The sequence below is a fragment of the Paroedura picta genome, unplaced genomic scaffold (assembly GCF_049243985.1).
Source record: "Paroedura picta isolate Pp20150507F unplaced genomic scaffold, Ppicta_v3.0 Ppicta_v3_sca21, whole genome shotgun sequence".
In the NCBI taxonomy this organism is placed as follows: domain Eukaryota; kingdom Metazoa; phylum Chordata; class Lepidosauria; order Squamata; family Gekkonidae; genus Paroedura; species Paroedura picta.
Genome location: NW_027518618.1, coordinates 3,841,082 through 3,865,924, shown reverse-complemented (window position 1 = coordinate 3,865,924; position 24,843 = coordinate 3,841,082). Strand labels below are relative to the sequence as shown.

At 54.8% G+C, this 24,843-nt stretch overlaps 1 protein-coding gene across 4 annotated transcripts in view; it reads left to right on the top strand.

The window, feature by feature from the left end:
• Positions 1-24,843, top strand: part of PAK4 (p21 (RAC1) activated kinase 4) — a 66,986-nt gene that overhangs the window by 14,894 nt on the left and 27,249 nt on the right. Inside the window, exon 1 of one of the 4 annotated variants that reach the window (XM_077318600.1) lies at positions 10,097-10,489. The exons of 1 other annotated variant lie outside the window; for it this stretch is intronic. The gene's annotated coding sequence lies outside the window, so the exon portion shown is untranslated. Of the gene's footprint in view, positions 1-10,096; positions 10,490-13,078; positions 13,494-24,843 lie in introns of those variants that run through there. 2 more of the 4 variants (XM_077318598.1, XM_077318601.1) reach the window with 2 other exon arrangements.

Here is a 24,843-nt window from a genome sequence, read left to right as displayed (position 1 = left end):
AAACTCTGCGACATCTCAGGTTCTGCGTTTGGCGCCTGAGAAATTCCTGAGAAAGGGAAGTGAGGCTGGGAGCTGGGGCTTCTGGGGGTGTTGGCTGGGGGGGGGAGGAGTTGGTGTTTAAAGTGTCCTTTTAGTGCGGTTTATTTTTCAGGGCTTGTAGCCAGCAGATTTCTGGCTTTGGAAGGAGACTTGGAAGGGTGAGGGTGTGTTTTGGAGAGGGGCTCACAATTTCCCTTCTCTCTGCGGATCCTGCGGTTGCACCCTAATGCTGGAAGATTACAGCGAGGGGAGGGGGGGGGAGAAGGCCATTGCCATGGACTCTGTTCCACATGCAGGTTCTTGTGGTTCCCAAGCCAGCTTTTCTGTCCCTCTGTTCCCCTTGGGTGAGTCTTTGCACACAGAGACCTTCTGCTTGTTCTCTTATCCAGCAGCTGGCCTAAATCCAATGCTTGGCTTTTACAGCATTTATTCAATGTTTTTATCTTCCACTCATGATCACAATTCTTGAGATGGCTTATGGTTCATAACGCAATAATAATAATAATACAGATTTTATCATAAAAGGAGTATAAAAATCAAAGGAGCAATAAAAAGGGGGCCACAAAACAGCAGAAGCAATAAAAAAAAAACACAACAAGCTGATGTGCCATTTTGAACTGTCCTTAGGAACCCGGAGGAAAACAAACATTTCCGCTTGGCCCTTAAATCTCTGAAGAATAGGTGCCACAGCTGTCCCATGTGGCAGATTTCAGCCATTGGGCAGGTTGGTGTGGAAGCAGGCAGCTGGACATTATTATTATTATTATTATTATTATTATTATTATTATTATTATTATTATTATTATTATTATTATTATTATTATTATTATTATTATTATTATTTCGATTTATTTCCCGCCACTCCCAAATGGCTCGTGGCAGGTTACAGTGTCTTAAAACCCCATTAAAACTCCCATTAAAAGACTTTAAAATGTCACAGCATGGCAGCACAATAATAAGATCCCCTTCCTACCCCCTTTCCTACCCCCGTTCCTTCAAGCCCAAACCATGGAGGCTGGAAGGAGCAGCTAGAACTATGCCTGGAAAAGAACTGACTGGGAATTGTAGTCGATGGACATCTGGAAAGCCACAGTGTGGCCACCCCTGTCACAGGGCTCCTCATCGCTGTCCTCTGTGCCTGCGCCATTCTGTCCACATCCTTTTCGAAATGAGCCCCCCAGGCCTGCCCACTTCAGTGTACAGCCACAGGGGCAGCCAAACTGTGGCTCTCCAGATGTCCATCGACTACAATTCCCATGAGCACCTCCCCTCCCCACACCCCACTCTCTGCAGGCTCCACCTCCAAATTCGAGGTTTTCCCCAGCCCGGATCTGGCTACTCAGAAATCAGCCCTGTTGGGGCAGGAGTCTTTGAGGTGAGATGTCCGGAGACTTTGGTCCCGGATCCTTCTGCGGTCCTGGCATGCCTGCTTCCCCCATCCTCCCTTTTGCAGCCCACCCCCAGCCCCCTCCCTTTGAAGGTCTGGCCAGGCTCCTTGGATGAGTGAGCACAGCTACATTGGTTGTGGCCCCTTTGCCTCGTCCAGCGCGTCTGATGCGCTCCCGTCCCTCGGAGAGGAGAGCTGCTTTGTGTGCATCTATGAGCCCATGCATGCGTGCTGATCGCTCTGTTGGACCCTTTCCCTGCCTGGGCTCACTAATTGCAAGAACATCACGTGGATCTGGCTCGGCAGGCGGAGAGCGAGCGTGTAAGTTCACCCACTGGCACGAGAAAGTCCTCTGTGGAGCACCGCTGCTCTCTTTGCCACCGAGCTCAGTGGCATCTGCACAGCCAGAGGAGCTGGGTACAGGCGGAGTCCTTCAGCCCCCCTGGCTTGAAGCCAGATTCAGGGAGGTCGCCGTGTGGATCCAGAGCAGCAGAACAAAGTTTGAGTCCAGCAGCACCTCGAAGGCCGATTTGAGTTTTATTCAAGGTAGACGCTTCCACGGGCATCTGAAGTGTGCCTGCCCACAAAAGCGTCTGCCTTGAACAAAACTTGGTTGGTCTCAAAGCTGCTGCTGGACTCAAACTCAGCTGGAAGCCTGAAGCTGATCCCTGGACAGGGACTCCTTCGCTCAAGCTAGGAGCGGCCCCCTTCCCCCTCCATGCGGGATTCCTGAGACGGCTGCTTCCACCAGCAGCTGATAAGAGAGACCTACTGGGAAGGTTGGACGCTGGTTCTTGTGCCCTCTGGGTGGGAGGTCTGCATTTGGCTGCCTGAGGGTCCCCGTTGTGGTTAAAGCACACACTGTTGTCTTCCCTAGCCAGTTGCTGCTAGTTCAGATGCTGTTAGGGTTGGGGTTGGGAAATTCCTGGAGAATTGGGGGATGGGGCCTGGGGAGGTGGGGTTTGGGGAAGGGAAGGGAATAAGGCCATAGAGCAGGGGTGGCCAAGCTGTGGCTCTCCAGATGTCCATGGGCTACAGGAGGTGGCCAAACTGTCCCCAGATGTCGGGGCTGATGGGAATTGTAGCCCATGGACACCTGGAGAGCCACAGTTTGGCCCCCCTCTGCCTTACAAAGCAGCTCTGTAACCTGGAGACCAGCTGTAATTCTCTGAGATTTCCAGCTGCCGCCTGGAGAATGGCAACCCTACACCAGTGTCCATGGGACTTTGGAGGTTGCTTGGAGCTGGATCCCGTTGGCCAGTGTGCTGCCGCTTTGCAACGCTTTTCAGTGTCTGGGCCTTTCAGCGTCCTGAATAATTTGGTATCTTCTGCTGACCTGGCCACTTCACCGTTCACCCCAGACTCCGGATCGTTTACAGCCGAGTTAAATATAGCCAGGTTTCTGCAGGGCCCCGAGTGTCTTATGCTAGGTGGCCTTGGGGCAAAGCAGTGCAGCTGCACCAGCGATCTATAGGACAACCTTTGAGTCCATCGGCACCTTCAAGGCTGACAGAATTTAATTTGGGGCATCCGCTTCCATGTGCATGCAAAGAAAGTTATAGAACAGAGTTTGAGTCCGGTGGGCACCTTTACGACCTGCAAAGTTTAATTTTGGGTGTAAACTTTTGTGGGGGAACGTGCGTTCAGCAAGTGCTCTGACCAGCTGGGTCTTGGTCCTTTCAGCGCTACACGGGAAGAGCTGTAGAGATTCTCAGGGCGTCCTTCTTCCCTGTCTTCGAGATGCAAGGGAAGTTGGCCTCGATCCGGCACTTGGAAACGCTTCAGAGATCCTTCCCCGGGAGCTGTGGGGAGGCGAAGGAAGAAACCTTTCTCTGCTGTGCTTTAACCAGCAAGGAGATAATATTTTTAAAGCCCTAATTGGTCTACTAGAGGATTTTACTGCCAGATGGCATTAAAATCGTTGTTACGGCAGATGCCATCAAGAAAATGGAGTTGGGGTATCCATAAATAAAAAGGGACTTTGGCTTGGTCTGCAGTGGTTTCCTGGCTGCTCGGAGGCTGAGGGAGTTGGCCGGATAGGTGTGATTCGACAGAGGAGTTCTGTGTGAAGGACGAGGTGCTGGCCTACTTCATCCTGAAAACCTTGACAGGGCCTTGAATTAAGGCTGTGCCGGAGGAAAGCAGGCTTCCTGACCACTGAGGCACTTTGAACTCCGTTGTGGGGGGGGGGGCGGAGGGGGCTGCCTCAGAAGTGGGGGGGACACGCTGCTTTTGCTGTGACGGAAAACCTTGATTTTGCCCTTTCGCGTTTTGCTCTTCGTTGTGCTCTCTTCGTTGTGCTCTCTTCTCTTCTCCTGCGGTAGGCATAGGCCTCATGAGAGCAGATTTGATGGCCTCTGTTTGTCTGTTTATGTCTGGGTCTTGGAGGGGATGGGGAGAGCCTCCATGTGGGGGGAAGAAGTCCCAGGCTTAACCACCGGCCCCTCTCACACAACACGCCTCTGCCTTAGACCCGGGAGCGCTGCTGCCAGTCAGAGCAGGCAATACTGACAGAGTGGACTGAGGGTCTGTCTCTGTAGAATCACGCATCGTGTGTTTACGAAAACGCCATGAATGGATGACGGAGTCTTGAAACGCATGAGAAACACGGGAGAGCCTCAATAATCACAAAAACTCTGTGTGTAGATGGGCCGGACACCACTCCCTCCATGTTTCCCCTGCCATTACCGGAAGACTGTGCTCCTTTGCCTGCCTTTTAAAAAAAATTTGTACAGAGGGGAATTGGTCTCTTGGGAAGCCGGTGTCATTTGAGAGCTGTGGATGTTTCCCCCCACATTGGTGTTCACTTGGTTTTTCCTTGCGCTGCAAGGAATGTCCGGCATGCCCATGCTGATGAAGACGCTTGCTTGCTGCCCCACCTGTACAACTTGTTGTGCACCCAAGACTCTTCTCCATGCCTTTTGCGCTGCACCTAGACCAGGGGTAGTCAAACTGCGGCCCTCCAGATGTCCATGGACTACAATTCCCAGGAGCCCCTGCCAGCAAATGCTGGCAGGGGGCTCCTGGGAATTGTAGTCCATGGACATCTGGAGGGCCGCAGTTTGAGTACCCCTGATCTAGACCAAGTGCTCCATCTATCCCTTGTGGCTAAGAGCCACTGATGGACCTCTGCCACAGATGCTTGAAGCTGACCGTGCTTGTAGCCGCCTCCACTTCCTGTGGCAGGGAGAGAGTGGAAGCTTGACTTGAAGGAGGCAGGGAGTAGGAGCCCACGGAGAGGAGCCTGGAGTCCAGAGGCCAGTGGTGGTGCCAGAAGAGAGCGGGATGCCCATGACTCAGCCTCTTGAGCTGGCAGAGAGTGGAGCCTGCCAGGGCGAACCGCCTGTGGTTTCACCCCCTTGCCCTGGCGAGGCCGGGAGTTGAGTCACGGAGCAGCGGTGAGGAGGAGGTCTGAACGGCAGAAAGTCTCACCTAGATGGAAGCCTCAGTATTTTTATTAGGACGGAATAAGGAGAAATCCGATCTCCCTTTTGGGGGCTGGTGCCTTCCTTAGCAAGCAGATTGTTCCTGGACACGCTCTGGGCAGGAGCTGGGCCAGCAGAGAAGCCAAGAACTGCCCGTGGGCTCATGCCCTGGAAGCTGGGCTCAGAAAGCAAAGATTTTGGGGGGAGGGAAGGACCCTTGAAGCCTTTCCACACACGTCGCAGAAAGGGGCAGAAGAGGGGGCTGTACCAACAGAGGCTTCAGCTACAAGATACTACTCTGACTAGAGTGTAAACCAAGTCTCCCAGGAAGGAGAAGGCATGCACTGGGAGGCCCAGACGGGGCAGGAACCTGTTTCCCCGCGGTGCTGGCTTCCCACTGGCTGGGGAATCTTACGAGGGGAGGGCTCCAACACGACACCCCTTGGCTTACTATCTGTTCAGTCCTCTGCCTCAGGTGGGTTCTGCTGTCTCCTTGTTCCGCTGCACACACAGATCAGGCCTCGGTGTTCCAGATAACCTCACCTCTGGTGCTGGGGCCTCTGCCTTTGAGGGCCAAAATAGCAGGTGGGGAACCCAGCAAACCCATTTACTTAGTCTACTGGGACAAAGTCTACTTAGTCTACTGGGACAAAGCATTTGCTGGCAGGGGCTTCTGGGAATTGTAGTCCATGGACATCTGGAGGGCCGCAGTTTGACTACCCCTGTTTAAGACCAACGAAGTTTAATTCTGGATCTAAGTGATGGCAAGCCGCTGGACTCAGACTTTGTTCCGTTGCTTCAGGCCAACACAGCCACCTGAGCGTAACAAGCACTGCCGTCCAGCTGGTGGGTCTTGCCCTGCGTAGGACATTCTCTCCGATCTGGCTGCGCATTGACCTTGTGATCCTGTGCTTGAGTGCATTTCTCCATGTTTTTATTCTTTTTATTCTGGAGAGCCAGCACGGTACAGTGATTAACCGCGGCAGCTTATAATCCGGAGAACCAGATTCGATTCCCCATTCCTCTCCCCCCTTCCACTTGCAGCCAGCTGCGTGACCTTGGGCCAGCCCCAGTTCTCTCAGAGCTCTCTCAGCCCCACCTGCCTCACAGGGTGCCTGTTGTGGGGAGAGGAGGGGTAGGTGATTGTGAACTGCTTTGAGACTCCCTCGGGTAGTGAAAAATTAGGTGCAAAACCCCACCTGTTCTGGGTGTTTGGTCTTCCCATTCCCTGACGACAGCCTACCTGTGGTTATGTGGCCCTCCATCAGCCATTTGCTGCCCCATGGTCCAGGTGGGGCATTTTTATGTGGCCCCCACTTCCTTGGTCGGCAGTGAGTAGGTGGAGCCATGGAGGGAACGGAGTCATGCAAAGGCAGAGTTCCCTATGGGTGAGTCAGGGACACGGGGGAATTCCTGCTCCACTAATCCACTTGCTTGTTAAGGATCTCCAGCTGGGTTGTTCTTTGGAACACCAAGCCCAGGTGTGGAAGAAGGTGAAGACCTTTGGCAATGCTCTGGTTTCCCCTGCGAGTTGGATACCGCACCCCCACCCCCACAGAAATACTCCCAGTGTGGAATTGGCAAGCTGGTGACCAAGGTTCCCAGTATAATGCGATGAGTAGCCAGCGCATGGGGCTGGGGAGAGCTCGGCTTTGAAGATAAGCGGGGGGTCTTGGGGAGAAGGGGTTCTGCCTCGGGGGCAGAGGTGTTTTCCTGGCCTGCAGAAGGGCCCAAGTTCGAGCCTCAGGGGAGGGCGGCATATAAATAAAAATAAAAATATAAATAAATCCCCGGCTTCTCCAGTTAAAAGGACCAGGCAGGAGGGGATGGGGAAGACCTCTGCCTGAGGCCCTGCAGAAGCACTACCAGTCTTGAGTACAAAGTACTGACCTTGATGAACCAGGGGTCTGAATCAGGGTAAAGGAGTTTCATGTGACTGCATGTCCTACCCAGCAGGGCTGTAGAGGAGGGACTGGACCGTCTCCATGTGCGACCATTCGTCCTCCGGCGAAGAGCCAGCTGCGCATGAACATGACCCACAGCGGAATTAACGGGGCTGAAAAGCAGAGGTGCTGCTGGGAAGACCCTGCCACCTGTGCTTTTAGGGCCATCCTTGTAGGCTTCTGTCAGTATGTACTTCCTTCCAGGTAATGTCAAGACGAGCTGTGGGGGACTCCTTGGCCATGGCGCCGATTCATCAACCACTTTCCTGGTTAGCAGCTGTTTTCTTTGGGGCGGGGGCTTTTTCTGCGGGGCGAGGGGGCCATGTGAGGCCAGGGATCCTGTTTCTCCATCCTCGGTTCAGGGGTCTGGCCGAGAAGGGCCCGGATCAGAGCTGATCAGCAGCCCACAAAGTTCTTCTCGGAAGCCTCAGTGGCTGAGCAGGCCTTTAACTCATCCCAGGCCCTGCGTGTTGCTGGAGGACATGATCTGAGGGAGCCGTAATTCAGATTCCTTGGGGGGGCTGCGTTTGCCTCAAGAAGGATGGCTCCCCAGACAAAATGCCCATGGAAAAGCTGGTGGTGTGTGCAGCTCTTGAAGGACAACCACAGATGCCGTAATTCCACACTTTATGCGCCGCCTTCTGACAGTTCTGGCCACAAATCAAAGTCATGGGTTTAGCCTGTAACCCCTGCTGTGTTTGACTTCATTTATAACATCCCTTTCTCCCCCGTGGCAACCCTAGATGGCTCACCACAGCCCTGAGGGGTTGGCCAGTTGTAAGGGAGGACAGGAAAGGACTAACCCCCTGAAATCGCTCTCCCAGCTTTAAGGCATGGGTCTTGTGGCCCTTCCTTACACACCCAGGGAAGTGCTGATGACCCCTTTGAGTTCTGAAAATAGATTTCTTCCAGGCCTGGGTTGATCCTGGGATCCTGCAGGCTTTTCTGGTTTCCTCTGGGCAGTGAGAAGGGGATCACTGGGGGCATGGGAGACGAGGGGTGGCTGTGAATGCCCTTCATTGGGCAGGGGGTTGGACTAGATGACCCTTGCAGTCCCTTCCAGCCCTGAATGACCCTGTTAGGCTGAGCGTGTGACCAGCCCAAGGTCAGCTAATATCAAGGAGGGATTCGCACCTGGGACTGCTAGCCCCTGGTCCTACCTTCTTTCTCAATTCTTTTACCCTTGAGAAACACCTGAAACATTCTTCAGGCTTTGAGAAAGCCCCAAAGTGGTGCAATTGTGCAGAATATGGCTGGGAAGCAGAGCTGTGGACACGCCCACCCAGGCCCCCTCCCCTCCCCACCCCCTCCAGGCCATTCTACCTCCTACTGCCCTCCAAGAACCCCTAGGGCAGGGGTAGTCAAACTGCGGCCCTCCAGATGTCCATGGACTACAATTCCCAGGAGCCCCTGCAGGGACATCTGGAGGGCCGCAGTTTGACTACCCCTGCCCTAGGGGTTCATGAAACGCTGGCTGATAAAGCCTGCTCTAACAATATTTATTTATACGGCCATAGACCAGAATATGCACGAAATAAGAAGCGTTAGTTCTCTAGGGTCCATGTCTGCGTGTGTTTCCGGGACTAGTGAGTTGCATTTCGCAGGGTGTGCCCTGCCGGTGGTAGGGGGGATGTTGGCGGTCAACCCACCAAACGCAGAGCCGGATTGGCTGCATTTGCTTCAAAGGCCACTGCCCCATTGGCTCCGGTCCTTCTTTCTCTTAACCCCTCCCAGTCCTGTGGGATCATGCGCCCCATGGGGCTGGCAGGCCAGGACAGAGCCCTGAAGGCGCGGGGGGGGGGGGGGGGACTGCCAGTGCAGGCAGGAGCAAAGGAAAGCTTATGATCCCGCAGCTCATTAAAGCCTACTGTGGAGAAACCCTTCAAACCCCAACACGTTGTGAGACTAAGGCTGGGGCTTAGAGCCGCTTGTACCTCTTGGGAAGCACAGCCTTGTTTGTTCTGTGGCTAATTTGCAGGTGTAAAATGCTAATGTTGACAGACGGCTCGGTGCAGAAAGTTCCAGTTTTGGCACTCAGCAGGCTGCAAGCTCGGCACCAACACAAGAGGACAGCAGATGGAAGAACGTTACCCAGAGGTGTCGAAAGATAAGGAGATGTCCTGCCCCTCTGACACTCAGGAACCACTTCCAGGATGCAGATCCTGTAGATCAGCGATCCCCAACCCCTGGCCTGGGGACTGGTACCGGGCCACGGCTCCTCCTCAGTATTTTACTTTTGAGAAACTCCCAACTTTCTTGGACTTCCATCTCCTTCTCTGACCACGGGATTCTACCCAACAGCTTTAAGTTTATTAAAATTTGCTCTCCTGAAGTCCAGCCTTTGTGTGTGGCTACATACAGCTTTTCTCTTCGCCAAGGTCATAAAGTCGGACCGGAACCAGTGGGTTGAAATTAATTCAAAAGAATTTTCAGCGAAACCTCCGGAAGACGTTCCTGGGTCTCAAAGCAGCTGACAAACACCTTTGCCTTCCTCTCCCCCCACCACAGACACCCTGGAATGTAGGTGGGGCAAGGAGAGCTCTGAGAGAATTGATCTGTGAGAACTGCTCCAGGAGAACTGTGACCCAAGCTGCTGGATTCCACTTCCATGTGCTGAAGAACAAAAAGTATATCTGCCTACTAGACTTTGTGAGACTTTGTCTCTTGATAATAATACTAGATAAGAGGAAGAGCTCAGTAGCACCTTCACTTAACGCAATTTGTGGCATGGGATGAGCTTTTGGGAGTCACTGCTCCCTTAGTCAAATACAGCTAGGATGTCCTATATATTTTAAAGTGGAGTAATTTCAGATGCCGAATTACATTAACAGGCAAATCACAATAACAGGTGAATGACAATAGCAGGTGTGATTGGATAGTGTGTGATGTGCAGACGGCGTAGTAGGCGTGGAGAAATCAGCAATGGTAATGAGACAGGAAACCCAGGTCTCCATTAAGCCCGGGTGGAAGCATTGCATTGTCTTGTGCTTCATTATCAGCTGCAATCCAGAAGTCTTTCTTTCTCATCTCCCTTTCCACTCTACTTGCACCTCCCGTAACCCTGGGGTTTCTTGACGGCCCTGGAAGGATTTCCCAAACGGGTGGGCGTTAATTATTTTTTTATATATTTTTAAAATTCAAAACATTCATCGGGTGATGTGACCCTGTGAGGTCATATTCACCACCCCTCTCTCAAAATGGCCAATGATGGGCCAGGAGGCGGGAAGGGGAGGGGCCCCGGACGGGCGTGGACTCAGCTACCATGTTCTGGACGATCGCACCACTAAAGGGGTTTCTCAAAGCCTGAAGAAGGTTTCAGGGGTTTCTCGGCTGTAAAAAGGTTAAGAAAGGCTGTTCCAGCTATATCTGAAGAAGGGAGGAGTGACTCACAAAAGCCACACATTTTGTTGCGTAGCCCTGTTAGTCTGCCTGCAGTTGTAGAAAAGAGCAAGTCTGGGAGCGCTGCCCTCCCCTTCAGAGCCTGACATTTTTACTTCAAAGGAGGAAATTTTGAATGTTCTCCATCTTGGCTTCTTTCCCCTTGTTATTTCTTTGCAGCAAGAGCTCAGAGCCCCTCCGGTGCTTCTCTGATAGGGCTGGATTCTGTTCCCAGGACGTGCCCTTCTGCCAAGTGAAACTGAGCTAAACAGAAAGGTCCAAAGTCCCTGTTTCGCTGGATCGCTGCCTCCTATCGGGTAGGGTTACCACCTTCCCAGTGCTGGAGAGGCTGATGATCGTATCTATGTTCATGGACTTTAAGATATGCAAAGAGGCAGCTGCTGAGTGTGTGTGGGCATGGGGAGGGGGGAATGGCTACGGGAGTCTCCCAGCATCCGGGTGCCACCTGAAGCGGGCAAGCTGGTCGACTGTGGAGGCAGAGAGAGGGCCCTGATAGCAGCCAGAAGAAAGGCAAACACTTCAGGAGGGAAACTGCAGGTCTGGAGCAACGGAGAAAGATGCTTCGAGATGCGTGTATCGCACATGTACTGCAACTCACACGTGCATTTTGCAGCCTCCCTGGTCTGCCCAAGTAATCTGAGGGTCACTGCAGAGAAGAAAAGCGGTGGGTGAGGAAGGGGGAGCTCATGCACCGTTTCGCAGGCTGCAGGCTGCGCATATGTCGTCTGCAGGGCGCCGTGGTGCTATTTTGAAGACTCTGGATGCAGCAGAGGAAACGAGGCAACCTCTGGGTGCAAACCCTCCCCCCCAAACGCAGCCTCACTTGAGTGATTTTATACTAGGCTACTTTGATCTGTAATAATCACGGTGCGGGCTTCGTCTTCCTCGTGCCGGGCGTCATGGCTGCTTCCCAGCAGGAAAGGATATTTGAAGTCTGCGGGGGGGGGGGGCACTTTGACAGGCCCCAATTTGAGCAGGAGCTCGCTGGAATTCTGCACCCCCGGCCCAAGTGTGGGGAGCCGTCTGTACTTTTGAGGCTGTGCAGAATTGCACCGTCTGGATCACGGCCACCGAATGAGACGCCTTTTTTCCTATAAATTACAAATATTGGCATTAACAGGAAACGTATGCGTAATTAATCTCCAGCTTTTGTCTGTAAGCGCATACCCCGTTGCCATTAATGAGCAGCGTTTGAACTTCAGGTGTGTCAGGCCATTGGTCCGCCTCACTCAGGGTCGTCTCTCTGGGCTGGCCACGGTTCTTGGGGGTCTTGAGGAGGGAATTCCTTTCCCAGCTGCTGCCGCTGCTGCTCCTCTTTCGCTGGCGTGTGGCCAGGAGATCTCCTGGAATGACAACAGATCAGTTCCCCTGGATAAAACGATTGGAGAAGGAGAAGAAGAAGAGTTGGTTCTTAGATGCCGCTTTTCTGTACCCAAAGGAGGCTCAAAGCGGCTTCGATTTGCCTTCCCTTCCTCTCCCCACAACAGACACCCTGTGAGGCGGGTGAGGCTGAGAGAGCCCTGATATCACTGCTCGGTCAAAACAGCTTTATCAGTGCTGTGGTGAGCCCAAGGTCACCCAGCTGGTTGCATGTGGAAGAGGAGCGGGGAATTAAACCTGGCTCGCCAGATTAGAAGTCCACACTCCTAACCACTCCACCAGACTGGCTCTTGCTTTTGAGGATGGGCTGTGTGGTGTTAAGCTCCACGGAGGCCCTGAAGAAGAAGAAGAAGAAGAGTTGGTTCTTATATGCCGCTTTTCCCTACCCGAAGGAGGCTCAAAGCGGCTTACAGTCGCCTCCCCTTTCCTCTCCCCACAACAGACACCCTGTGGGGTGGGTGAGGCTGAGAGAGCCCTGATATTACTGTCCGGTCAGAACAGCTTTATCAGTGCTGTGTTGAGCCCATGGTCACCCAGCTGGATGTGGGGGAGTGTAGAATCGAACCCGGCATGCCAGATTAGAAGTCCGCACTCCTAACCACTACACCAAACTGGCTCTGCATATCTAAGGGACTGCCTACCTGGATGCATCCCTCGGAGAGCCCTGCAAGCAGCAAATGCAAACCGGCTAGAGGTCCCAAGAAATACGCTTGACCGGAAGCAGCGGCAGGGCCTTTGCAGGCTTGGCTCCTGCTCGGTGGAAGGAACTTGTGACATCAGGGCCCTGCAGGCACTTGAACAGTTCCGCAGGGCCTGTAAGACGGAGCTCTTCCGCCAAGCTTACGGCTGGGGCAGCCATGATAACATCGGTCAGGGCATCCCCCATTTCTCCTCCTAGCTAGCGGTCTTGATTTTTTGACTGACTTTATATTAATTTAACACCTTATTGACTTCTGTGGTATAGAAGTTTCTGAATGAATGAACAAACGAACGAACCTCCTGCCGTTTTCCATCCTTCCGTGCTCACAGCACTGGGCCAGAGATGCTCTTCTTTTTCAGAGTGGCGAATGTGATTTCTGTAGACTGTTTTGGAATCCTTACAGAAGCCTTACAAAATGGGCCCCAGAGGCTGGGACCACCCCCAGGCCAGCCTGACCCCATCAGATTTCGGAAGCTAAGCAGGGTCGGCCCCCGTGAGTCCTTGGGTGGGAGACCCCCGAGGAAGTCCAGGCCGTGGCTGCTTGGCTCTCTGCTCCAAGAATCCCACCCGGTTGTCCTCAGTCGGGGTTACAGCTTGACGGCACTTTCCCGGCTGGCCGGCCGGCCTTGAGCCCACGGTAATTCTGCTAGATTTTCCGTCAGGGCGGGGTGGGAACCGATCACCAGCACCTCGCTTAAGGCCTCCTGATGAGTTTGTCTGTGGTGGAGGCGTGGCCCTGGGTCCGGCTCTTTTGGCCAGCCGGCCGTGCCTGCTCAGAGTGAGAGTGGCCTGGGAAGCCTCGCCTTCCTCTTCCTCCTCGTGTGCTTCTGAGTCACTCACTCGCTCACTCCGCTGCTGCTGCTGTCGCTGCTGGGACCGGCCTCCCTGCCTCCGCTCCCTCCGCCCCAGCGCCGTGGTGGGAGTGGGGCGGTGCTTGTGGGCTCGGCGTCAGGAGACTGGTGGAGTAGCCAAGGGAATGCGAGTGAGTGGAAGAGGAGGAGGAGGAGGAGGAGGTGCCTTTCTGGCGCAGGATCATCGCCGAGTCCATTGACTTTCTCCACCCCCACCCCCCTTCTGCTGAGAACAGAGACGACCCGGAGAGTTTCGGGAAGAGGGGGGCCGTGTTGGAAGTTCCCCTCTGCTCCCATTTGTTGCTGTGTGGCCTCCTTTCTCTTTCCCGGAGCCCGTGGGACTTTTCGGGAAGTACAGCCATGGCAGAGGTGAGTTCCTCGATTGTCCCGCTCACTCCGCTCCCCCCCCCCCCAACTGAGCAAAGGCCCTTTCAGGAAGGAAGGGTGGATTCTCTGGCCTTGCGGTGGGGAAGGAGGCCGGGCCAGGAGTCTCCCTGTCTTCCCCTCCTCGTCCCCTACCTCCACTATGTTCAAAACGAAGGTCTTGCAACACGGCAAGATGCGAAAGGCAGCTTTTGATTTCATCTTGGAGGGGGGGGGTTCAATTCTCTGTCTTCCAAGGGATCTTTTTCGTGGGAATTGGTGACGTTTTGTCCTGGAGGAGACATGAGAGCCTGTGTGTGGCCTTCCAGACGTAGCTCTGGGTTTTTCCTGCCCCGTGGATCATGGCTTCTAGGGTTGGGGGAGGGGGCCGTGTGTTCACGGAGGGGAGAGCTGTGGAAATCTGGGGTTCGGGAGATGGCTTGCTTGGGGATGCTGGTGTCTCAATGCCATTTGTGGAGCAGCCCCCCAATAATTTGCCCATACAGCGTTGCAAAACAGTGTCATGGAAAACTTAGAATTATTTGGTTTTATTCTGAGAAGGGGCTGTACATAGAAGCAAGAAAGAGGGACCAGGGGGGATGGGGGGTTCGATGCCAGGAGGGGGGGGGGGTTAGGGGTGCATGGACTGGAGCCAATCTGGGAGCCTGGTGGAAATTTACACCTCCTGGTATCGTCAGCCTGCTTCTAGGTGTACAGGCCCATCTTCCTTTTTCTCAAGGGCCAGAAGTCCACCAAAAGCTTCCAGAAGAGCAGCCTGTAGTGGTGGGGGGCCAAAAGTATGTATGTCGGGGGGGGGTGTCCTTGGAGACATCAACTGAAGGGGGCCTGAACTTTTATCAGTCGAAAAAGTTGGTTCTTAGATGCCGCTTTTCTCTACCCAAAGGAGTCTCCAAGCGGCTTCCAATCGCCTTCCCTTTCCTCTCCCCACAACAGACACCCTGTGAGGGAGGTGAGGTTCAGAGAGCTTTACCAGTGCTGTGGCGAGCCCAAGGTCACTCAGCTGGCTGCATGTGGGGGAGCAGGGAATCAAACACGGCTCACTAGATTAGAAGCGGCTGCTCTTCACTACACCAAGCTGGCTCCCAGTAGTGGGTCATTTTATCTTGACAGTTTGTTCTTTGCAAAACGTTTATTGTAAATGGTGCGGAACAGCTTAATCTGCCTCTGCAGGCAAAACTTTTCTGTCATCTTTTTGGATATAGATTCCGGTGGGTCACCATGTTGGTCTGGAGCAATAGAACAAAGTTTGACTGCAGCAGGATCTATAAGACCAAAAAAGTTTAATTTTGGGTACCTGAAGAAGTTTGCGCGCACACAAAAAGTTGTACCCAGAATTAAATTTTGTTGGTCTTCTAGAAAGCTGAGATCTCGGGACCTTTTTGAAGTCGGGAATTCTTCAAGGTAGAGAATCTTATCTGGGATGGAGGGGTGAGAGAGTTTGAGGAAATAGAGGGTTTACTTTCATTCATTTTGATTTATTGACCGCCATTCCCTGACCATGTCGGCTTGTGGCGGTTTACAAAACACAATAAAACAAGAATAAAACACATTTTCCCAATCACAATCCTCCCAGTCACAATCTGCATCGACCACCAAGCTCAGGAGGTTGCCCAAGGTGGATGGAGCATTTAAGGCCATTAGGGCCATTGGAGGAGGGACCCGGCCTTCCACAGCCTGACCTCAACCAAATGCCCGGCAGAAGAGCTTCGTTTTGCAGGCCCTGCCGAACTGGGACCACAGCTCTCCAGGAGCTCATTCCACCAGGTTGGGGCCAGGACCAAAAAGGCCCTGGCCCTGGTTGAAGCAAGGCACACCTCCCATGGACCGGGGGCCTCCAGCAGATTCAAACCCGCAGAGCAAAGAGCCTTGCGGGGGGCATAAGGAGACAGGTTGGTCCCGCAGGTAGGCAGGCCCTGACCGCGGATGGCCTTAAAGATAAGTACCAGGTCTGGAACAGGACTGGCAACCAATGCAGCTGCCTCGGCATAGGCTGGACATAGGCCCTTTACGATGATCTCGTGAGGGCCCTAGCAGCTGCATTTTGCACCAACTGCAATTTCCAGGTCAGAGACAAGGGGAGGGCTGCGTAGAGCGAGTTACAGAAGTCTAATCTGGAAGTGACCGTTGCATGGATCACTGTGGCCAGACAGTCCGCAGGCAGATAGGGCGCTAGTAGCCTAGCCCGGCACAGATGGTAAAACGCCACTTGGTCTACCCTTGTGATCTGCACCTCCATAGGTAAGGAGGCATCAACGATCACCCCCAAGTTCCTGGCCACAAGAACAGCCGGACCCCATCCAGGCAGGGAAGGCATGCTTCCTGGTCCTGTCCTCTTCTGTCCAGCCACAGGACCTCCATCTTGGAGGGGTTGAGTTTCAGGCGACTGCCTGAGCCATCCAGACGCTGCTTCCAAACATCTGGCAAATGTTTCGGGGGGGGGAGTACGGCTGTCCAGCCATCCAACAGAAGGTAGAGCTAGGTGTCATCCGCATACTGGTGACGACCCAGCCCTAAACGCCGAACCAGCTGTGCCAAAGGGCCCATATAGATGCTAAAGAGTGTGGGGGAGAGTGTGGCACCCCACAAGAGAGCACAAAGGGACGTGACAACTCTTCCTCCACTGCCACCCTCTGTGTCCGGTTTTGGAGAAAGGAGATCAGCCACTGCAAGGCGGTGCTCTAACCTCGTGTTCGATCGCGTCAAACGTGGCCGACAAATCTAAGAGCATGAGGATAGCTGAACCTCCTCGATCCAGCTGGCAATGGAGATCGTCCATCTAGGCCAGGGGTAGTCAAACTGCGGCCCTCCCCATGTCCATGGACTACAATTCCCATGAGCTCGGTCTCCGCTCGGTGGCCAGGATAGAAGCCTGACTGGTATGGATCAAGGACCTACGTTTCCTCCTAGAATGCCAGGAGCTGGTCCACGGCTGCCCTTTCAGCTGCCTTAACCAGAAACACAAGATGTGAGGCTGGATGTTTCCTGGCAGGGTCCCAGGGATCCAGCGCAATCCACCGCCTCCTTCAGCCCCTGAGGGAACTCCCCAGATGACAGGGAGAGATTGACAATGTCCCCCTCATGGGACCTCTTAGCCGCTGGATGCCCAATTTGAGCAGCCGTGACGGACGGGGGACCGGGGGGGGGCAGGTAGTTGCCTTTGCTGAGCCTTGCAGCTTGTCCACTTCGGATAAAGAGAGCCACCGGAAGCCCTCAAACCACACCACCGAAGGCCACGGAGCTTCCAGTTCACGTTCTGCGTCAACAGTGGCAGGAAGGTCGCGACGGAAGGCTTTATCCACAAAAAACTTGCTAATGCCTCACAGCTCAGATCCAGTTGGCTATTGTTTTGGCACCGTTCCTCGAGGGCAGTAAGAGACCGGATCACCCCAAAGCCCATTGTGCTGGGCGAGAGCCAGCGGGTGCGATTCCGGTGGCATAAAGCGCACATTTGGGCATCTCCTGCGCCTTCCTAAGTGTGCGGGAGGAGGTCGCTCTAGCCGTCTCCCTTCCCTCTTCCTCTCGCGGGGCTCTCGGGACGACCAGGGGGCCTGCGTGAGGCGGAGAGGTTGCTGGCTGTTGTCTTCCTCTGCGGGGTGACCCGGGACTCCCTCGGTGCTCTCCCATCCAAGCCCCAATCAGGGCTGCACTGAGATCTGACAAGATGGCCACCTAGGTCAGGACAAGAGACAGACAGAGTCGCTTTGCCATGGCCTGCCCCCTGAATTCCTCCGGAGGTCTGCCATCGAGGGCTGACCGGGGCTGTCCCTGCTTAGCCTGACAAGACCGGGCTAGCTTGGGACGGCCAAGTCAGAGCATGACGAATCCTGCTGCAGAGGAAATGGCAGCAGCAAAGTATGGCTGAAAAAGACAGCCAAGAGTCCATAAAGCAAACTGGTTCATCGGATCAGACCAGGCCTGGGAATGTCAGCAGGGGTTGTCAAACTGCGGCCCTCTAGATGTCCATGGACTACAATTCCCAGGAGCCCCTGCCAGCATTCGCTGGCAGGGGCTCCTGGGAATTGTAGTCCATGGACATCTGGAGGGCCGCAGTTTGACTACCCCTGTAATAGAGCATATGAGACAGAGAGACGACATTTGAGGAAGAGTTCTGTACTGCACTCAGCTTAACAATCTGCCTTTTGAACACATGGAACCTTCTCAATAACTTACTAGCTGCGCGTTTGTGGCATGAGTGGAAGGAAAGGAGAAGAGCCACGTCGGTCGTGGCAGCAAGGGTTCCTCCCTCTGCCATGGACAGGGCTTTGCCAAACCGAGCCTCAGGAGCCCCCCTGTCCCTCCTTCTACCTGTGGGGGGTGCCAGCCGTGGTGCAGCTGTCCAGACCCCTGAGCGCGGACGTGGTTGCTGCGCCCCAGTCCTTTTCCCCTGTCTGCCAGTCTTTCCTTCTCTCCCTCCTCCCCGTTCTGCCCGCCGCACAAAGGAGTTTAAATGCCAGTGAACTTGAATGGGACTCTGCTGGAATTTTCTTTCCGCCTGTCAGGCCCAAAGCAGCCACTGGCTAAACAGGGCTAAGGACCTGATGATGGCGAGGGGGCTGCCGGAGAGGCCCTTGCAGGCTGCCAGCCACTTGCCCTTGCTTGGGAACTGTCCTGCGGACCCGTCTGGCTTCCTGGGTCCCCTGCCTTCGTCGGCAAGTCCTGGGCTGCCTGGGCACAGCGCGGAGGTCGAGGGGCCGGTGGAGGAGCAGGGCAAGTCGTGCCGGAGTTTATGACTCGGCAGGCCAGTTGCTGGGGCTCCCGGGCATTGCCCCCTTCGGCAGACGGCGTGGGTGGCTTCCCGGCCCTTATTGTCAGTGTGGCCTCCGTGGCCTTTGAGTGGTGGGCGTGGACAGAGGGTGCCAGGGCTCCAGCAGGGTGTGTGTAGCCTGCTTCCAATCAGCCTCCGAGTCGTTTCTGTGCCACTTCGTTGGACTGAGTGCAGTGGAGGCATCAGTCCCGCCCCTACATTTTGTCCTCACAACAGCCCTGTGCTGCAGACTGGGGCGAGAGCTGGTGACCGGCCCAAGCTCACATGGCGGGTTGGGGGATTTGATCCCCTCCCCCTGCCCCCGGCCTCCACTGGGCCAGGCTGGCTCTGCGTTTGAGGTGGTCGTGCTCCCGAGACATCAGACGGTCAGGAGAGGGAACAGGGCCTTGAGCTGGAACTGGGCTGGAGAACCAGCGGGCCTTGCTGTGTTGCACAGAACGAGTCTTGGACTCTCGGGGGAACCCGGCCCAGGGCTGTCAAGCAGCTAAAGCCTCTTCTGCCCCCGCAGACTGTGGCGGGGCCCTTGTGTACTTCAGTTAGAATCCCAGCGTTGGAAGGGACACTCAAGGCCATCTAGTCCACCCCTGCACACTGCAGGGTCCACCCAAGGCAACTCTGACAACCTCTTGCCCAACTGCTGCTTGAAGGCCACCAAGTGAGGAGGAGCTGACCACCTCCCGAGGCTGAACTACTTGGACTGGGAAGGAAAAATTCAAGTGGTCACCCAACAGAGTCCAGTCAGGCACCTTGAAGACCAACAAAGATATAACCAAGGGGTGAGCTTTCGGGGGCAGGCAGTCTTCCCCAGACTCCGTGCACAACCATCATAAGGCAAAAGCAAATGGTTTACTAAACTGTCTCATCGTATCCAAATTAAGCCGACAGATATTCGTTGGTCTTAATGGTCCCTGATTGGACTCTATTTTTGTTGGGAAGGAAAATGCTCCTAATCTCCAGCAGGTACCTTTCTGCCCATGGTTGTGAGTCCTCTGCTGCCCACAGGAACCGCTCCCTGCCCTCTTCCAAGTGACGGCCTGTCAGATGCTTCCGGAGAGCCCTCCTGGCCCCTCTCAGGATGGACATTCCCAAGTCCCTCAGGCTTTCCTCGCAGGGCTTGGTCCTCTGGCCCTGATCATCCCTCTTTCGCTCTCCTCTTCCTCCCCTCCCTTCTGCTCACCTCCTTTTAGAAGTGAGGCCTCCAGAGCCACATGCAGGACCCCAGGTGCGGCCTGACCAAGGAGGGCCACACTGCAACTCTGGCCTCCTGTGATTTGGGTCTCCTGCCTCTGTTGACACACCCCAAAGACTGCATTAGCCTTTTTTGCTACTGCATCGCATGGAGCTTTCTCAGTATGACGCTCAGATGTCCCTTGGATGCCTCGGCTGTTGATTTCCGCCATGCGCATATGTGCAAAGATCTTGCCCCCCCCCCATGTGTCACAAGGAGCAACATTATGAAAGTTGGCCTCCACTCACCAGGCCGCCCACGAACAAGTGGTGTGAATGAATGCTGCCTTGCTTTGAAAAGGCACATGGGGGGGGGGGCTAGACTTCTAGTCTCACACGTGGCCCCCAACTGTGGCTGGCAGCAGCAGGAGCTGACAGGTTGGTCAGTCCCCTCCCCCACTTCCCATTGGCAGCTAAGGTCCTAGAGCAGGAGTGACCCAGTGGTGGCTCTCCAGATGTCCATGGACCACAGTTCCCATGAGCTACTGCTGTGGGAGAGCCAGCTTGGTGGAGTGGTTAGGAGGGAGGACTTCTAATCTGGCATGCCGGGTTCGATTCCCCGCTCCCTCACATGCAGCCAGCTGGGTGACCTTGGGCTCACCACTGCATTGATAAAACTGTTCTGACCGGGCAGTGATATCAGGGCTCTCTCAGCCTCACCCACCTCACAGGGTGTCTGTTGTGGGGAGAGGAAAGGGAAGGTGATTGGAAGCCGCTTTGAGACTCCTGGTAGAGAAAAACGGCATATAAGAACCAACTCTTCTTCTTCTTCAGTAATCTCAGGGCTCTCTCAGCCTCCCCTCCCTCACAGGGTGTCTGTTGTGGGGAGAGGAAAGGGAAGGCGAATGGAAGCCGCTTTGAGCCTCTTTCGGGTAGAGAACGGCATATAAGAACCACCTCCTCCTCCAGTACTTGCAGGGGCTCATGGGAGTTGTAGTCCATGGGCATCTGGAGAGCCACCGTTTGGCCACCTCTGCCCTAGAGCCCACCCCAGGACATTGCTTGTCTAAGGAGGGTAGGGAAAGGACCTGTGGGAGGCTCCAGTCTCCAGACTTCCAGAAACAGGTGAAAAAAAAATATTTTTTTGAATGGAAGCGTATAAGTGGGGACCTGCTCTGCCTTGGAGTTCTGTAGGGCGCTGGAGTGCGTGCAGAGGCTCCCTTTAGCTTTGCCCGTCTGGAGCATTCCAACTTTTCTGAACAAGCTTGGCCAAACCAGTTTATATCTGATCCTGTCGAAACGGGTTTTGTCAGTCTGTTGCTCTTTCAGTCTCTCGCTCTTTCTCACCTTATTTTTTTAAGGAGGTGGTTGGACTTCCAGCCCTGAGTAAATGTCTTAAAACTGCTGGGTGTACCTTGGCGGGGGCAGGAGCGCTGGGCAGCTCTGCTTATCTGGCCGGGCCTGTAAAAAAGCCTTTGGTTTAAGGCGAGGGAGATAAAGTGAATTTGACCTCGGGGAAGGTTGTTGGTTGTGGCAATGGGGGGGGGGGCAGTGGAGCCGTCTCCCCAGCAGAGGAGAGAAAAGGCTTGGCTCCCGTCCAGGCACGAAACACTTAAAATCAGCTGAGAGTTTCGCCCTGGCTTCTCTGGCGTCTGGTGAACATTGCTCAGCAGGTGTCATCAGGTTTGTGGGTGGCCTGCTTGGGGATACAATGGCCACGTTCCTCCTTGCTTCAAAGGATCGGGGCCTTTTCCTGTAACTGCTCAAGGTCCAAAACAGCTGGGGGGGACTTTGGCTAAGGGTGTAAGGAGACCTTAACTATCCTGCCTATTGCTCTGCCTCTTTTCCTGGTTTTTCTCTTCTCCGACCCTGGTAGCTTTTGTGCATATCTTCATTTTGAAGTTTTCATCCGGTCCCCTGCTTCCAGCCTGGGAATCTGAGCGGGGCAGCCCAGGCCAGCCTGATCCCAACAGACCGTGGAAGCCAGGCAGGGTCAGGGTCGGCCTCGGCTAGCGCTAGGAAGGGCGGCCTCTGCGGCATCCCAGGGTCGTGGCACAGGGGCGGGCAGGCAGGCGATGGCAGATCACCTCTGAAGGTCTCTTGCCCAGTGGCCGGACCGTCTTGGGATCTCCTGGCTATGCTACACGTGTGCCACGCAGCACATAAGTGATCCAGCCTGGGAGTGGAAGAGTAAAAAATGTTTGGAACGGACAGCCCCTGTGGTGAGAAGAGGGGTGTCCAGTATTTGCTGGGCGTGGTGCAGTGGAAAACAGGCACCTCTTGCTGGCGCTCTCTTCCCAGGGAGACAGAAGTAGTGGAGCCCCCTCCCTGCCCTCTGACGGAATACCTTGTCCCTGGGTCCCAGGCTCTTTGTGAGCACGTCCGAGGCGAGAAAGGCCGTATCCGCCTCAGCCGGCCACTTCACCGTTTAAGAGTCCTCAGAGCTGGTCCCCCCCACCCCCAACAGATGCCTCAAACCCAAATTCCCTGCAGCTAAACCCAGTCCCCTTCTCCTGAATGAACAGCGGAGGGCAAGGAGGCAGCTGCCCCCCACCCCGTTCGAAGAGCACGAAGAGCCGGGGGGACTGAGGCAAGGGCTGGGAAGCTGCCTGCAGGCCCTGGACGTGCTCTTATTAGTAATCCTGCTATTTCCAGCATCTCCGTGAGGCTGCAAGGCCGATTGTGCATCCGGGTCACGCTCTGCCCGTCGAGGGTTTTGGGGGTAGGGGGGCTGTCCTCCGTGCAGGCTGGTGGCCGGGCATGTGAGTGCCATGCGTGCCGGCTGGCGTCTGCCGCCGTGACCTCCTCCACCCTAGATCTGAGCTCAGCGGCAGCGTCGAGAGGAGCAAGATTTTCGGCAATGAGCCTATATCTTGTTCATCTCTGAGGCGGGCCTTGTCCCAACGCGGCTGCCCTCCGAAATGAGCACGGCAAACCTTCACACGCGCCCCCATTTGCGCTATGCCGTCATCCGGATGCAGTGGGGATCAATTTAAGAGTAGGGAACAGAGGGGCTGGATTTAGCGGGGAAGCATCTTGTTTTGGTTTTAGGGCTGGGGGGGGCAAACTGTGGCTCTCCTGATGTCCATGCACTACAATTACCATGAGCCCCTGCCAGCATGCTGTAGTGCATGGATATCTGGAGAGCTACAGATTGGCCCACCCAATTTTATGCTGTTGGCTGCTTTCCAGGGGTAGTCAAACTGCGGCCCTCCAGATGTCCATGGACTACAATTCCCAGGAGCCCCTGCCAGCTGGCAGGGGCTCCTGGGAATTGTAGTCCATGGACATCTGGAGGGCCGCAGTTTGACTACCCCTGGATTGGCCCCTTGATTGTCCTCCTTTCTGCCTAGATGGGGCGGAGGGGACACAGGGGGGGGGCTTATTTACTTGGTTCTTCCCCCCCCCACCTGCCCCCTTTGTGCCTGGGTGGGGCTGTGTGCCCATAGGTTTGGCCTCTACTTGTTGCTTTTCCACCTCCCTTTTCAATCCCGTGATGACTCTTTCTCCGTCTCTTGTCGAAAATGTTGCAGGGCCCAGTTCCTGCCGTAGCGCATCCACCCCAATATTTTGCAGCCTATCCCTGCTTACCATTTTGTAACTCATTAATACACACACACCGGTCAGGAAATACACAGGGGGTGTAAAAGCTTCTCATTGTGGGGCGGCAGCTCGGGGGGTGTGTGTGCGTGTGTGTGTGTGTGTGTGTGTGTGTGTGTTTCCAGCGTGGCTCATGTTTCCGGCCACTGTCTATGTCAGTGGTTCTCAACCCTTTAATACCATTCCTCATGTTGTGGAGGAATGTGGAGGAATGTGGAGGTTGACCCCCCCAACCATAAAATTATGCCAGTGTTCTTTCACAGAAATTAAACCGAAACTGACCAATGGCATGAAGATCCACGGTTCATGGTTGTATAGAAATTGGTTTTTCCCCCCGGAGTTTCTCAGTTCAGTTCTGCCTCTTTTCCCACCATGCCGATCTCGCTCTTTTCCGCTGGACCAGATAGACAAACGCTCTATCTCGATTTACCCCGCAAGGCTGTTGTGTGGATGGCACACACCCCACCCGCCAAGCTCCTTGCCCTGCCTCGACCCCTGTGAAAGAGTCGTTCAATCTCCAAAGGGGTCTCGACCCCCAGGTTGAGAACCACTGGTCTATGAACCCACTGAGGCGGTCCACTGAGATAGGTGTGGGGAGAAGCCAGGCGGACCCCCCCCCCCCGAACGGCGTGGCCTGATAGGAGCAGCTGAGGAAACGGTGCAAGCATCGTTCCGTGGCGGTGAAGCCGCTCTCCGTGATGGTTGTGGTGGGTGGGGAGGGATAGGCTCGCCTTTGTCTTTCCCCGCGTGCTTCACATGTTTGTCCAGGAGCAGGAACGGCTGGGGGAGTTCCTTCCCTTCTAGCTACAATCCCGCCTTTGTTTTGTTAGGGGGGTGTGTGTGACGGGGCTCCATGCAAGCAATAAGAAATTACCCATGGCCTTTGAAAGGACACTCTTCTCTCTCGTGGCCTGGTGGCGACCCGAAGGGGCCCTGAAGGTGGGCGGTTTCCCTTGGCCATCCGACTCACGCCAATCGGTAGCCATTGAAGCCAATTCTGGAGGAACTGGACATGTGAATCTGCCTCCTGCTGCAACAGACCATCGGGGTCAGCGTTCTCTACGCAGGCTGGCTCTCCGAGGTCTCAGGCCGTCTTTCACACCACCTACCGCCCGGTCCTTTTAACCGGCGATGCGGAGGATCGAACCTGGGGCTTTCTGACAACCAAACATCTGTTCTGCCATTGAGCCACAGTGGGTTGGGTCAGCCAGGTCTCTGCGGCGTTGAGGACCCCTGAGAGGAGGACGGGGCCAGCATAGCCGGGCCAGAGGCAGCCTAAGCTGATGAACAGGAAGAGGAGGTGCCGGCATGCTCAGGAATGGCATGGAGTCGTCTCCACCCCCACCCCAGCTCTGATCCAGCAGATAAAAGCCAGCTGCCTGTCTCCAGCCCTGCAGGAGCGCCTGCACCATTATTTTATTATTTCATTTTTAAAATTACATTTAGAGTGGTGAAGGCACAGACTCAGAACGGCAGACTAAAAGGAGAAGCGCTGATCTTATGGTTGGACGTCAACTACCTGAGGTGATGAGTTTTTGCAGGATTGAGTCCGAGCAGCTGGCATATAGCAGCTCTATAGCCTCTTGAGAGACTGTGGAGCAGGGGTAGTCGCTGGCAGGGGCTCATTGGAATTGTAGTCCATGGACATCTGGAGGGTCGCAGTTTGACTATCCCAGCTGTGGAGTATAGATGCAGTGTAAAGCTATGCACTGACACCTCCCTGCTTGCATCCTTAAAGCCTTGATGTCTTGGATTGGACTATCATGCTTGCCTGACCTCTGCACCCGAAGCCTTGGACTTAAA